Source organism: Sturnira hondurensis, unplaced genomic scaffold, assembly GCF_014824575.4.
Source record: "Sturnira hondurensis isolate 20B ecotype Veracruz unplaced genomic scaffold, ASM1482457v3 Scaffold0021354, whole genome shotgun sequence".
Taxonomy (NCBI): domain Eukaryota; kingdom Metazoa; phylum Chordata; class Mammalia; order Chiroptera; family Phyllostomidae; genus Sturnira; species Sturnira hondurensis.
Window position 1 is genome coordinate 3,732,291 of NW_028093985.1, and position 14,793 is coordinate 3,747,083.

Below are 14,793 nucleotides of genomic sequence, written 5' to 3' on the forward strand. Positions count from 1 at the left end.
TCACACTGCAAATCAGGATTTATTTAGCTCTAGCATCTACCCGTGAGGGTTCATGTACTCATGACCCAGCCCCACTTCTAAACATACAAGCGCATTTGCCAGGCGGTAATTTGTAGGATGTGGCATCTGAACGCCGAGGCAATTCCAGTGGTGGGCCTGGCTGAATGAATCAGTACGGTGCAAGTCAGGGTTTCTCAGCCCAACACCACTGACATTTCAGGGTGGATTATTTTTGTTTCAGCTGTGGAAAGAACTGTTCTGTGCACTTTAGGATGTACAGCAGTTTCTTGGCTTCTACCCACTAGCTGCCATCCCCACTACCAGTTGTGACAACCAAAAACGTTTTCAGAAACTGACCAATGTCCCCCAGGGGACAATATTGCCTCCAGTTGAGAAACAAATTAAATCTAGACCTTCTTATATTTTATTTATTTTGATATGCCCAGGACTCAGGAGAATACACCCAATAAATGGCTGTAGAATTAATAAATGAATGCCATCAGTCCTTGTTTTATACAAGTATTCTCAGATCTCACTGTTCTTAATAATCACTGGTGTTCGTGTTAAAATGCAGATTCTCCAACCCCAGTGCCAGAGAGTCATTTACTATACATGAGATGGAGCATTTTAGAGATTTCTCAACCAGAAACTGAGAAAGCTGTTAAGACCAACTACAATGCTAAGAAGTATTAGAGAAAAAATACACCAATAACAAAGTCTCTAGCCATTTTTATTCACCCTTCTCAGTAAGCATATGTAATTTCATGGACCGGTAAATGAATGTTTGGTTCCTCCACAGGTCCAAGAAGAATTTGCTTTAAAAAATATTTGGCTTAACCTACAACAACTGTCTGTTACAATGCCAGGGACCCTGTGATGTTTACTTGGGGAGAGAAATCAGAATGTCAGCTTGGAATTCAATCTGGCATCTTTGAACTGGAGGTCTGAGTGGAACCATCAACCAGGCTCTATGATCACAGCAAGTTTTTGAAGTGGGTTCGGTCTCTGCGTAGACCACTTCGCTCAGAACCTGGTTGAAGGGAGCCCTTCAGCTCCAGAGGCAGATTTCAATCCAGGTGACCTCAGACCCAGCTTCTGTGGTAATTGTTTCATAAGGTCGCAAGTCCAAGGAAATCACTTTAAAGGAAGGATTTTAATGATTCCTTACTTCTTTAAAAAAATTCCTGTAAATTCTGAGTAAAAAGGCTTTATTTCTTAGTATTTTAAACTGTTAAGAGACCCTACATAGAACAGGATATTTACATACGTTTGGTTGGGTTTAATAATTTTCCTGTAAAACATTGCTTTGGTCAGAGACTTGGTTTCCTTTATTCCTGTGAAGTTCTTTTTTAAAAAGTTTCCATTGTGTTTGTCTACCGAGTAGGAGTTATGTGCCCATCCATCCTAGGGCTTTGGAGAACAAGGGGGCTGCTGAGCACTTCACAGACTCACTGGCCACAGGGAATTCTAGTAGTAATGGGTCACGGATTCAAAAAGGTCATTACCTTAGCAACGAAAGGGACCTGTAGGAGTGGGTACCACCAATTTGGTCTAATGATGATGTAACGTGAACTAAGAACGGTGTGTTCTTGACACCTACGTGGCTCACTGCCGTCGTTTCGCTCATTTCTGGGGGGCACCCTGAGAGTGGCTAGCAGCAGTGTTCTGAGCAGCTCCCCCAGAGCAGCCTGGCTCAGACCTGCGCCTCCCTCTGGGGTGGAGACAGCCCCTGGAGTTTTGACTGGCTCCAATCTGGGGCCCATCTGTGGGTGAAATTTAAAATAATAGCAATACTTCACGATCAGCATGGTCATTTAAGTTAACATATAAATCAAACATTTAAAATTTTTTCTTTCATTCTCTACATCAACTAAATGAGATAGCATACAACTGCTCGCCAACTGATATAAGTTGTGCAAAATATACATCAGATCATCCCAATATTTTTGAAATGATTTGTTGAATTTTAAAAATGACAGGTGTGCCTTTTGTCTGACCCACTTTCATGGACTAAATGGTGCCTCTCTCTAAGCCACCATTTGGTGAAGGGATTGCATCAAACTCTTCCAGTAACTTCCCCATCAGATCAGTTACCTTTGACTCCTGCCTCCCGGGCTCTGTTGCAGTTGCTGGGCGCACCGTCCGCTCCCTTCAGCAAGGTGCAGCCCCGATGTCAGTGCTTTCCACGCAGTTAGGACTCAGAGAAACCATCTCAGACCCTGCCAGTGACAGTGCCCCATCTGCCTTGTCACCAACCCCTCGATCTGATGCAGCCCCAGCAACACTGCCTGTTCCTAGAGCAGCAGGCAAGACTTGTACTCTCCCCTATGGCCATTGTCACCTTGATCCCTCCATGCCTGCAGGGGCTGCTTGCAGACCCAGTGGCCTGACTCTGTAGTTGGGCAGCACCACTGGGTTCATACTGGCAGTCGCAGTAACTAGGAAACTGCATTTCTCTTTCAAGGTGTTGAATCCTCTCATAGCACCAGCTGATTAAACAGCAGTTGAATTCCAAAGTTGTCTAACCTACAGCAAGCTGCCTAAGATGTTAACATATTCAATACCTCTATTATTACCTAGGTCACACTGCAACAGGAGAACATTTGTTAATGGTCGGGGTGACATTCTACAACACTCAGCTTGAATTAATGAGCTCTCACTAGAAATTATATTAGTAATTACATCCACTGCTTAGTTCAGCTACTGTTATGTTCTTTACCACAGGTGTCGAAGTATTTCAGGAGCTTAGCAGCTTACTCAGGGCCTTTCCTACATGTTTAGTTTTCAGCCTCCCCAAAGCTGACTGTCTGCCCCAAACCTCTTGGGGTGGTACATGGACTCTGTCCTTGTAGCCCAGCCTGAGTGAGATAAAAGGCAGTTTGGTCAGCACTTCATAGGACCCAAACCCAGTATGGTGTAATTGGAAATCTCTTGAAGATATTTGTTTCTGTTTTTGAAAGGAGTCTCCTAAAATCTTTCCTTTGGAATGAGATTAAGTACTGAGCAAAAGGTTTTATTTCTTAATATTTTAAAAATGCATATTCTTAAAGTACAAGTACAAATTAAGTGACATAACTAATTGTGAATATTCAAATAGCACAGCCATTTTATTATTACTAATTAACTGATACATGGAAGAAAACAATGTGATTTTTCTAGGGCCAGGAACTATGTCTTATTATTATCCCTCTTCTCACACTATTTAAAGGACCCAGTACTCTAAACATACAAACTAAATGTCTGAATGAGTGAACAGATGAATGAATGGCTCTTCTTTCAGTTGGAGGTGGGGGATGAGGTTTGGAGGGAAGTGGTCTACAGTGGAGATAGCATGGGCGTGGGAGCCCGGCAGACCTTGGCCAGATCCCGGTCTAGCACTCACCTGTGATGTAGTCTCGGGCTTGTCACTTAACTTCTATGGGCCTCAGTTTCAAAATCCAGAAAAATGAGAAGTGTGGTGGTAACAATATTTATATTGCAGAGTGGTGATGTAAGTTATAAATAAGGCAATAAGGCTCCAGGTAGATAGCAAGTGATAAAAACATGAAAACTTTGTTATGTTACTGGCCACTCATGTCACCTACTGAAAATATTCATCCTAAAAAGCAATCAGGCCTATCTCAGTATAGACAGGAAACACATTCTCAAAGTACACTGAACTGATAGCAAAAAAAAAAAAAAAAAAGAAATTAAACACTGTTAAATTTTTCATAAGTCTTTTTAAAAAAAATTTTCATAAGTCTTGAATAGCTTGTGAAATATCTATGAGAAGGTTAGAGCTTCCTGCAAGGCAGCTCAGACACCATCTGTCCTCACTCATTTGTGTGAGTGAAGAACTTCGTAACAGCTCAGAGGAATCACACGATCAGATCAACACATAGCTGGCTTTATAAGCGCTCAGATAAACACACGAGACACTTCAGTCAGGTCTCCTCTTTTCCAGAAGAAATAGCAGGACAGGTGAGGTACTGTACAAAGTTCCATTGCTCAAGAGCTCTCGTTTTAGTGTTTCAGAGTTGCTATTGGCCTTCTTTCTGCAGTTGCTCTGCTCAGGCCTGCACACTCAGCCCCCGAAGCCATGGACACACACTGGAGAAAGACATGGGAATGAAGAGGCCCACGTCTGCTGCACGAGCATGATCAGCGCAGGTTCCTGCCCTGCCCTTTCCTCCCTGGCTGGCCTTCAGCAGCGGTGATGGGTTGTTGCCTGTGACATAGCTCAGTCCTAGAGATGGAGCTCATGGTTCCTCCAGGGGAAGGTGACCGTCCTGGATCATGCCAGGTGACCAAGCTGGAAAACCAGAAGTCACCCAGTACCCATTCAGTTTATTGCCTCTAGTTACTGAAGTTTCAGGGTATGAAGTAGGAAACATTGAAATTAGTATCTTGACTGGTTCAACGCTCTCAAGTGAGTGGTGAGAAGTATAGCCAGTACCCCGGCCATGTCTCACAGATCTGCGTCCATTCATCTACAGAATGTGATGGGAACTGAGAAAGGAAAAACAGGCATCACTGTTCAGCTCACTGCTATCCAGATTTCACTTGTTTGTTCCCATAAGAATTAATAATAATAACAACAACATCTTTCATAAAAATGACAGCATAATAAAAAAGTGTGCATGTACTTACAAGTTTATTTACTTATAGGCTGTATGCCTGCTTCTAAAAATAATGAACTCTTTTTACTTTAAGTTTTAACAGTAAGGCATATAAAATACCTATACAATAACATAGTTAAAATTAAAGGTGAAACAAGTGAGAGAAAGGAACACAAGAGGTAATTGAATAAGATAATTATTATGAGTGTTAAATTTAACTTCTGAGACGCTTAGCAGCCAACGCAGTAAGGAAAAATAATGGGTTGAAAGTCAACTGTTATCTGTTTAAGGGAATCATTCTGGCTCTTCCAGTAAAACAGTTTCCTGGCACTGAATTATAAGACAAATTTACCGCATGAAATTTTCTTCAAAGAATACTGAATAATGCAACAGAAAATGCCTTTGATATCATCAAATAGAAGATGCAGAAGTGGCCTTCATATGCCAAATTAAATATTCACTGGAATAGAAGTACAATATTAAATTCTGGGAAGATGTTTTGGATTGTATTTGCAGGCTGGTAGAAGAGAATTGGCACAAAGAAAGTGACCCTGGAGAGGAGGAACAGTTGTGGTCGGGAGATAACATTTCAAATCCTGGATGCTTCTTTTGAAGCGAATGGGCTAAATATGAACACTTGTGCACACTGAGTGTGGAAGCCAAGTCTCCCTCGGCCTCCGGTAGTTGATGCTGTCAGAGTGGTGTGGTCAGAACAGCTGAGCCCTCACTCATAGCGCTGTCACCCTGCACTATGGGCTACAGTGAGTGGTCACAGGGACTTTGAATGCTACCCTTCTGGACACGCTTTCAAACTGAGAAACTAGGGATACAGCACAGTTGAAACCCATCTGCTTCATGAATAGGGAGAGTTGTGGCGGCACAGCTTAGCAAAATAGGCAACGTTCCATTTATCTCAAGGCACATGGTCAAGAACTACCATTGGCCAGTCTGGGGAACAGAGTGTGGGGTCCTGTGAGTCAGGCTGGCTGGGAGGTGAGAGGGGAGACAGCAGGTCTAATCAGTAGCCTCTTGAGCTGGTGCCAGGGTCAGGATCCTGCACTGTTTGGGCAAGAATACAAATAGAGGTCCCTGCTCTGAACATCTACATTGTTATCAATAAGCTAACTAGTGCTAGACAAAGTGTACTCCATCTTCCTACCTTCCTAAATGTGACTTCAGGATGAACTAGAAAGCTACATTTAATTTTAGAACCTCAAATTTTGTGAGTTCTGCCCCAGTCCTCAGTCAGATGCCATCTCTTCCCACCTCTAGACTTATCCCTCATACCAAAGGGCCTCATGAACATGTGCGTGGACATTCTAGCCTGGCTCCTTTTATAACACCCCCACCCCCCCGCCACGCTAAACAGCCATCTCTTTCACCATCCCTCGAGCCTAGAGGTGCACAGAGCAGTGGCAGAGTTCAGTCCAGGGAAGAAGGGCCAGGGAGTGGGGCTGCGAGACCCTGAAAACAAGCTCAGGACATCTGGGCAGAGAATTCTGGGATGCCAGGTATTTAGAGATAGGGAGTGATTCCCTGTGGACACACCTGTTTGGTTTGGCCAACTCCTCATCTCCTAACGAGGGAAACACCCAGACGAGGACCATAGTAGAACCCTCTAGCCTGAGGCTCAAATGAGTGATTAGACACTGATTATAAGGGCGATCTGAATGCAGTATTTGTAGCCAACATCTGTCTCCTGACCTCCATTGGATACCAGAGTTGATTTAACTGATGGATCTTATCCTTACCTCAAGTTCTTCCCATATCGGTGCCATTAGTCAAAGAAAACAACATTCACAGATGGAGGAGGTTCTAGGGCTTTCCCCTCTGAGAACACCCCAAAATCGAGATGAATTTCCCTGCTCTGCCTTCTCCCCCAGGCAACCCTTCTGGCTACGTCTTCCAGCTCTCTCTGCCCATGGGCTCCTCTGTTCCACCTGTGACCTTGGAGAGGCCCGCAGCACCCTGGGTAACTCACAGCCATTCACAGCAGCTCCTGGCTCTGTCCAGGGTGCTGCTCACCTGGTGTGGTTACTCTGGGTTAGTTACAAGAACACTGACTACAGATCAGTCCCCTGAGTCTGCCTGCTTCAGGTGCCTCTTTTAAATAACATCTGAAAGGGTTCTTTCCTTTGGGATTTTTACAATGACAGCGAATGGGTGAATGGAGAGTATGAGGTTTCAAACAGACCGGAGTTCGAAGCCTAGATCTGCCGCTTGCTACCTCTGCAAACTTCGGCAAGCTACTGAAATTCCCTGAGCTTCAGTTTCTTCATCTAAAAAAATGAAGAAGGTATGCTCACCTTGCAGGCTTGCTGTAAGAATTAGACAAGCTAATGTGTGCAGAACACTTGGTCAAGTGCCTGGCTCATGATAAGTGTCCCAGAAATGTCAAGGTCCTTGCTTCAAAAGTACTTCCAAGGGTGTCATTTCTGACAAAATCTATAAAGGCTCCTTCCATGTCTGGGTGTTTGGTTTAGCATCCAGGCCCTAGTGGCAGTTGTCTCCACCCCCATCTCTTGTCTGTCCCTGGTGTGACTTTCCTGTTCCTGCCAAAAAATTTCCATACATCCTACAAGTGACTCACACTGTCTGGCCTCCACGGCTCTGCTCCTGTCGTTCCGGCTGCAGTGTGTCCAGACCCTGAGCAGCTCTCGGCGTTGGACCTCCTCTCTCCAAGTCCAGGGCCTTATTTCTGTCAGAGCCTAGCTTAGCATTAACCTCTTCCGAAGGACCACAACCCTTCTCTCCTTTCTGCTCTCTTGTTCTGCATGCAGTGGGTTGTGTTTCCAACAGTAGCTGTGATTGGTCTCACTGATCCAGCTTCCACTGTTGCAACATGACCTTACCAAAGGGTGAAGTCTATTTCCCCTACCCTTGAAGCTGAGTGGGCTCTGTCATTGTTTTGACCAATAGGGTGTGTTTTCCAGTATTTCTGAGCCCAAGCCTTAGGGAGACTGGCAGCTTCCCACCTTATGCATTAGAAGGCCACTCTGAGTACAGTGAATTGCTTTGCTAGAAACCTGATTACCTTGAGACTGCCACGGGCTAAGGAAGTCCAAGCTGGCTACATGGGAAGCCCATTTGGAGAGAGAGAGAGAGATGCCTGCCAGCTCCTAGCTTCTAGGAGCTCAATTCATTAAGCCATCTGTGTAACCAGCCTCCAAGATGGTTTTGGTGATCCCCACCTCCTTCTATTCAATCTCTTGTGTAGTCTCCTTATATTGTACTAAGACTGGTATGTGTCACCAATAATATATGGAAGCAATACTTGTTGGATGTCACTTTCAAGATTAAGATATAAAAGACTGAAGCTTCTCTGTCCCCTCTCTTCTCTCTCTCTTTCTCTCTCTCTCTCTCTCTCTCTTTCTCTTTCTCTCTCTGTCTCTCTCTCTTTCATCACTTGCTCTGGAGAAATCCAGCTGTTGATTAAGTAAGTTGTTAAAAGTCACTTATAGTTGATAAATGGTGGAACCCAGATTCAAGTTCAGACTGCAAGTTTTCAAAGCCCAGGTGGTTAACCATTACACCTTCTGCCTCTCCTAGAATTCAAGAGAGCCCCAAATATACTTATTATTGCTTAGTAACAATCCCCAAGCCCACCCCACTACCATGCATACGCTAATGTATACTTCACTTTCTGAGTGAAACTGCATTAGATTTATTATTCTGTGTAACTTTGGTATAAGCCAAACACCACAGGGTATAATTACTTTATTTATTTTTATTGTTTCCAGTGCTTTGTCCAAGTATTTTGTTTCATTTCTTTACATATATCAGCAAGTCATTCTTTCTTCCATAGTGTAAAATAAACAAAAATAGTAGAAACTTTATATACATTTAATAACATCAACCAGCTCTCCCATTGGCTCTGACTCCCTTTCTCCTCTTTCACTCTTCTATACTGATGTGTACTGAGTGGGTTAGCTGCCATGTGAACCAAACAGCACTTAAATTAATCTACTACGACCAGGATGCAGCTTCGGGGCGAAGTTGCTTATGCTCTTTTTATGCTGCTAATGCTAAGGTTTTGTTGCTCTAAACTTCATTGTTTAAATTTATTTTATGTTGCTTTTAAGTATAAGGTTTTAGCAAGGTACCTTGCTGTTGACTTCTCAATGACCTCTTATCTGCAAGACACTAAGCTGTGCTAGGTGCGGGCTAAAAGGAGCTGCACTGAGGAAGCTCCCTACCCTTAAGAAGCAAAAGCTAGTGATGGGTAATAGATTGACTGGGCTTCCTGGGTGATATGCAGGAGCAGTGAGAAGGAATTAATTCATTTTCCAAATATTTTTGGAGTACCTACATGCTGCAGGCAAAGTTCCAGGCATTTGGAACTTGTCAGTGAACAAAATAGGCAAGTATGAAGAGCCCAAATGGGGAGAGATAGATACCAAATAATAACAATATATGAGATTTATCACACCTAAGAAGGTAATGTATGTTAGCTGAAAAACATAGAGCAGGGTGAGGGGGAATTGAGTGTCTTCATTTGAGTCTCTTCTACATGCCAGATGTGTTACAGGTATTCTTGATCATCAAAATAACCCAATTCTGTAAATGGAAAAATTAAAAATTATTCTGGGTCCAGAGAAATTAAGAAAATGTTGATCTGTGTAATTCAAAGGCTACCTTACCACAGTACCATATCTCCCTTTAGAAATGCTAAAATAGAAATACAAGTTTCCATAGAAGAAAAGGAAAAAGCAGTGAATTCTGAAGAGGCTTTGTGGAAGGCTTCATGGAGGAGGTGGCATTTGAGTTGGGTCTTAAAAGATAAAGCAGAAAAGAAAATGGGAGAGGATGACCATTCAGGGAATTTTTAATACATGAGTATAGTGTCTATTTCAGAACATCAGACTATTCAGCTCAAATCCATGACCGTCTAAAATGGAAAGCCTCAAGAAATTTTCTAACTGAGGGACAACTTCCTGTCTCATCACCGGCATGCACCCCACAGCACTACAGCATTCAAATAAAATGCAAAGAACATAAAGCAGTGCTTTCACGTGCTCTCCTAATAAGAAACAGAGATGCCAAGTCAGCATTTTCAAAATAAAAACGCCTGTGGCTCTGAGCCAGAAAGACCTCTCCGGAAGAGGAGGCAGCCTGGACCAGGCCCAGAGAGGCGGGGCTCTCTCAGAGGGTGTCCTGCAGCACAACTCCTCAGATCTCAGGAAGGTGTGAACGTGACCGTCCCTGTTCTTTCATTTCACGCTGCTGAGCTCTGCCTCTGACTTTTCCCATTATGTTTTCCCCCAAGACTGTATTTATTAATGGTAATTATTTGGCTCTCTTTCAATCCATCTTCTGAACTGAGTGCTTATACACAGTCCACTGAAGAATGTGAATTGCTTTTTCCACTGCCTGACCCACATTCTTCTTAGGTCCGATTGACTTTTTTTTAATGTTTCTAATAATGGTTTTCTTTCTGTGTAGTTTTGATCGAAATGTACCTACAGAAAAGTACAAAGATCTTGGGTGTACAGCTTAATGAATTTTCAAAAAGTGAACAACACACTTGAGTAACCAGCACCCAGATCATGAGACAGAATCTTCCCGGCACCTAGGAGTCCCCTCCCATCTGTCCCAGTTGCTGTCACCAATCCCCCACCTCAGCAACCACAGTCTGACTTCGAATATCAGTGATTAGTCCTGCCTGATTTGAACATTATGTGATCGCAAATGGAATCGTGTGGTCTGTGCTCTTTCCTATTGGGCTTCCTTTACTCAGCATGTCTCTGAGAGTCACCTTCATGGCCGTGGAGGCAGCAGTCTGTGCCTTTTCGGGTGGTGCAGTGTCCCAGGTGTGTCCGTGGCATGAACAGACCACAGTGTCTCTCCCTTCTGCTCTTGGGGGCATTTGTGTTGTTACAGGTATGGAACTGAGTGGATGCCTTTAAAATCAGTTTGTGAAACTTGTATGTGATTAACAAGAAACAAATTATTATGCTCTTAATACATATTCTATCATTACATGCAAGATTTTAAAAAATAATTCTTTATTATTTAATTACAGTTGGCATACAAGATTATATTAATTTCAGGTATACAGCTCAGTGATTAGATGTTATGTAACTTGCTAAGTGATCACCCCCATTCATCTGGTACACGTCTGACACCACACGTAGCTATTACAATATTATGGACTATATTCTCTGCGCCAGACTTTACATCACTGCGCCTATCCTGTAAACTACCAATTTGTACTTCTTAATCCCTTCGTCAGATCCCCCAACTCCCCTCCCATCAGACAGCTATCAAAGTATTCTCTGTATCTATGAGACTTTCTGTTCTGCTTGCTTGCTTATTTTATATCTTTTAGATTTCACACATAAGTGAAATCCTATGGCATTCGACTTTCTCTGCCTGACTTATTTCACTCAGCACAATACCCTCTAGGGCCATCCACATTGTTGCAGATGGTAAAATTTCATTCTATGGCTGAGTCAGTCACATTCCATTGTGTATATGTACCACTTCTTTTCCACTCATCTATTGATGGACACTTAGGTTGCTTTCATATCTTGGCTATTGTAAATATGGGAGTCTATCTTGATTGCCTTCTCTGTGCCAGCTCTCCTGGTTAAGTTCCTCTTGACTGGGGAGGACATGAAAAGAATTACATTCTGGGTCTGTCATTATGTGGTGCCTCCTTATAAGACAAGCAAGATTCTAACGTATGAAATTATGCTATACAGTAAACTCCTCGAAAACAAGGTGTATACCTTAGTCCCCACTGGGCTCTCAGAGGCTGTTTCATGGTGGAGGCTGACATGCATATGAGTTCAGCAAACATTTGATGAACATATAAATGAACTTCACAAACCGGCAGATTTCAACTTTAGGTAAGAAACCTGCCTACTGTATGTATGTATACACACACATACACACACAGGGTCTGGTACAAATAATGTCCCTTTTTACTACAAAATCTTTTATTATGAAATTATAGGCATGTAATTCTATAACATATCAATATCACACTCAAACACGCCATGTGAAATTTTTGGTAAAATGTTCCAATTAAAACTATAAGTTATTACATCCATGTTATTACCCTGCTGTGTGTGTGTGTGTGTGTGTGTGTGTGTGTGTATAAAACGCTCAAGCAGGTGTTACTTCCGCCGGACCCCATGTACATATAATCACTTAGTAAAGCCCAAGTCAACAAACAAAGACTTAATTACAGTTTCAGCTCTCCCAGAAATGGAATCTTAAGCCAGTCAGTCAGGAGTTGCTTTACCAGAACTATGTTAGGGAATCTGCGTGGTGGACCCCTGCCATCCCCGAAGGAAAGCAACTGTGCAATAACCAGTTGGCCTTTTGCCTACTACAACCTCCTCGTTCCTCTCCCCTCTGCCTATGAAAGTCTTGTTTTGTACAGCTTTTTAGAGATCCTTTCTAGCTGCTGGATTGCTTGCTGCCCAATTCGAGTTCCTTTTTATTCATTCTAAAAACATTTAATATGCCTCAGTTTATCTTCTAACACTGCCTAGGAGGCCACTTTACTAATTAGTGAGCTTCCATCAGCTCTGTCAGGGACTGAGTGGTGACTGGCGGGACTGACAGCCAGTGAAAGGAATTTCTGCAGCGGTTGGGAGGCAGGTAGGGCAAGGGGAGCCCAATTCTAAGGTGCCCAGATTTTATATAACACGTTGTAATCACACAAGTACAACAGCCCCCTCCTTACCCACAGTTTTGCTTCCCTTGGGTTTAGTTACCTGCAGTTGACTGAGATCTAAAACATTCAGAAATAAACAATTTGTAAGTTTTAAATTGCATGCGGTTCTGTCTCCCTCTGTCCTGCCCTGCCCTGCTGGGGACATGCATCACCCCTTGGTCTGGTGTACCCAGGCTGTACGGGCACCTGTCTGTTCGTCACTCAGTAACAATCCCAGTTATCAGACCGCTGTGATTGTGTTCAAGTAAACTTTATTTTACTTAATAGTGGCCTCAATGCCATTCACATAACTTTTATTATAGTACATTGTTATAATTGTATTATTTTTAATTTTTTCCTTTTTTTATTGTTGTTCAAGTACAGTTGTTCTCTATTCTATTTTATTATTAGCTATTGTTGTTAATCTCTTACTGTGCCTCATTTATAAACTGAACTTTACCATGGGTATGCATGTACATACAGTACATATAGAGTGTGGTACTATCTGTGGTTTCGGCTTCCACTGGGGTTCTTGGAATGTATCCCCATGGGTAAGAGGGGACAACTGTATTGTCACTTTGGGCTGAAAGTCATTAAGGACAGGAGGAAACAGTTGTTTTGTGTTTTGTTTGTCTGTGGGTCATTGGTTTTGGTGGAGTTTTGTTTGTTTTTGTTTCCTGTTTTTGGAGGGGTTTCCCAGGAGCAGGAGAGGAAGCCGGTGTTTTGGTAAGTGTCAGCTTCCACTCTACATTTACTTTAATTTTCATATTTTGTAACAAAGGCTTCAATAGTTATGAATAGCTTTAGTTATATTATTGTTTTTACTCAAGGTAGCATGTCATAACCACAAAGAGCAGAAATTTGGGAGCCAGATAGCCCAGGTTAATTCCTATATAGTTCCATCATTTCTGACTGTCTAACTCGGAGCGATTTATCTGAATCTCTGTTCTTCATAAGGATTAACATACGGAAAACACTTGAATAATATCTGACACTGAGTAACCACTTGCTCAGTACTTGCTCTTGTTGTAAGTACTATCATTCGCATTGTGGATGTTGGTTAAAAGCTGTCCAACTTATTCAATTAGTATTCATGAAAATATTCAGAGTTGAAGAGAAGCTCTAAGTAGCATTATTATTTGGTCTCAACACAGGGCAAATGGTGTAATGTTCTTTTTCTTCCATGATTAAGCCTCTTTATCTTTGAGACAGTCTCACAATATTTCTCTTTATCAACAGAGTTTAGAGAGGAGGAGTATGCAAATGCAGCAGGAAGACATCCCTGGCAAAGCAGGAGACAGAATGTACAGAAAAATCATCGGAGATCTCCGTAGTCAGAGCCTTGAAATCCTGAACTGATAAGACCCAGGTAATAATGGAGTTCACCCCCAAGGGCTGGAGAACAATGAAATTTGCATTGCTAACTCAGGGTTCTTTCAACTCATTTGTCCATTAGCCATTCATCCATTTCTTTTTTTCACATTTTTTTCCTTATAAAGGATTTACCACCTTAATGTCCCTCCCCCAGTTCCTGATCAAAAACCTCCAGAGAATTTAAAACTCTGGCACTTAAATCTGTTTATAAGCCCTTGTTCTCATCCATGGCTTTTTATCTGCATGCACTGGAGTAAAGCATCAAAAGAAAGTGATCTGCAGCAATTTAGAATTGTACCAAATAACAGAGTAAAATCAAGATGAATCTTACATTTGGAAATATATAATTTTCTTCCTGCTGATAAAATTTAGATAACTTACTTCAATGAGAGAAAGCCACTGGAGAAAAGCATTTAAACTTCCCTGCTACTTGCCTGGCTAAAAAAATAACGATAAACAAGCCAGATCACAAAGTAAAGTATAGCCTTGGCTGATGTGGCTCAGTGGATTGAGTGCCAGCCTGTGAACCAAAGGGTTGCCAGTTCAATTCCCAGTCAAGGCACATGCCTGGGTTGCAGATCAGGTCACCAGTACGGGGTGCATGAGAGGCAACCACACATCTCTCCCTTTTTTCTCTCTCCCTTCCTTTCTCTCTAAAAATAAGTTTAAAAAACCTTTTAAAAAAACAAAGTAAAGCCATATGACTACATGCAAATTTACAATGTTTATAGTTCTTCATATTAAAAGCATAATTAACACAAAAATTAACAAGGGAAATTTTCAGCAAATAAAACAAAAAGTTATCTTTATAAAATACTCTCACAAATCAGTAACAAAACATGTACACTTTAATACTCAATATAAGTAAGCAATTCACAGAAGATCCAATATAACTGCTTAGCTACTATACCCCAGAAACGTTCAACCATAATAGTTGTAAGGGAATGGCAATAATATAACATTCCTCTTTATCAAATCATCAAATATTTAAATTATAATCCCCAAAGCTGTTGAAAGTGGAGGTAGTAAAGTTGTTGATGGGAGACTAAAGGTATCTTAATTCCTAATCCATCAATATGCGCCAAAAAAGAGTAGAACACTCAACAATTTCAGATAACTATCGTGGATTCTGAAACTTATAACAAGCGTCTGTGC

The 14,793-nt window shown here is 42.0% G+C and overlaps 1 long non-coding RNA gene across 1 annotated transcript in view; it reads left to right on the forward strand.

Annotated features, from left to right (window-relative positions):
- LOC118977275 (uncharacterized) overlaps positions 1-14,151 on the forward strand; it is a 66,234-nt gene extending 52,083 nt beyond the window's left edge. The window contains exon 3 of the long non-coding RNA XR_005064490.1: positions 13,504-14,151. This is a non-coding gene — a long non-coding RNA (uncharacterized LOC118977275). The remainder of the gene's footprint in view (positions 1-13,503) is intronic.
- Positions 14,152-14,793: the final 642 nt, after the last annotated feature.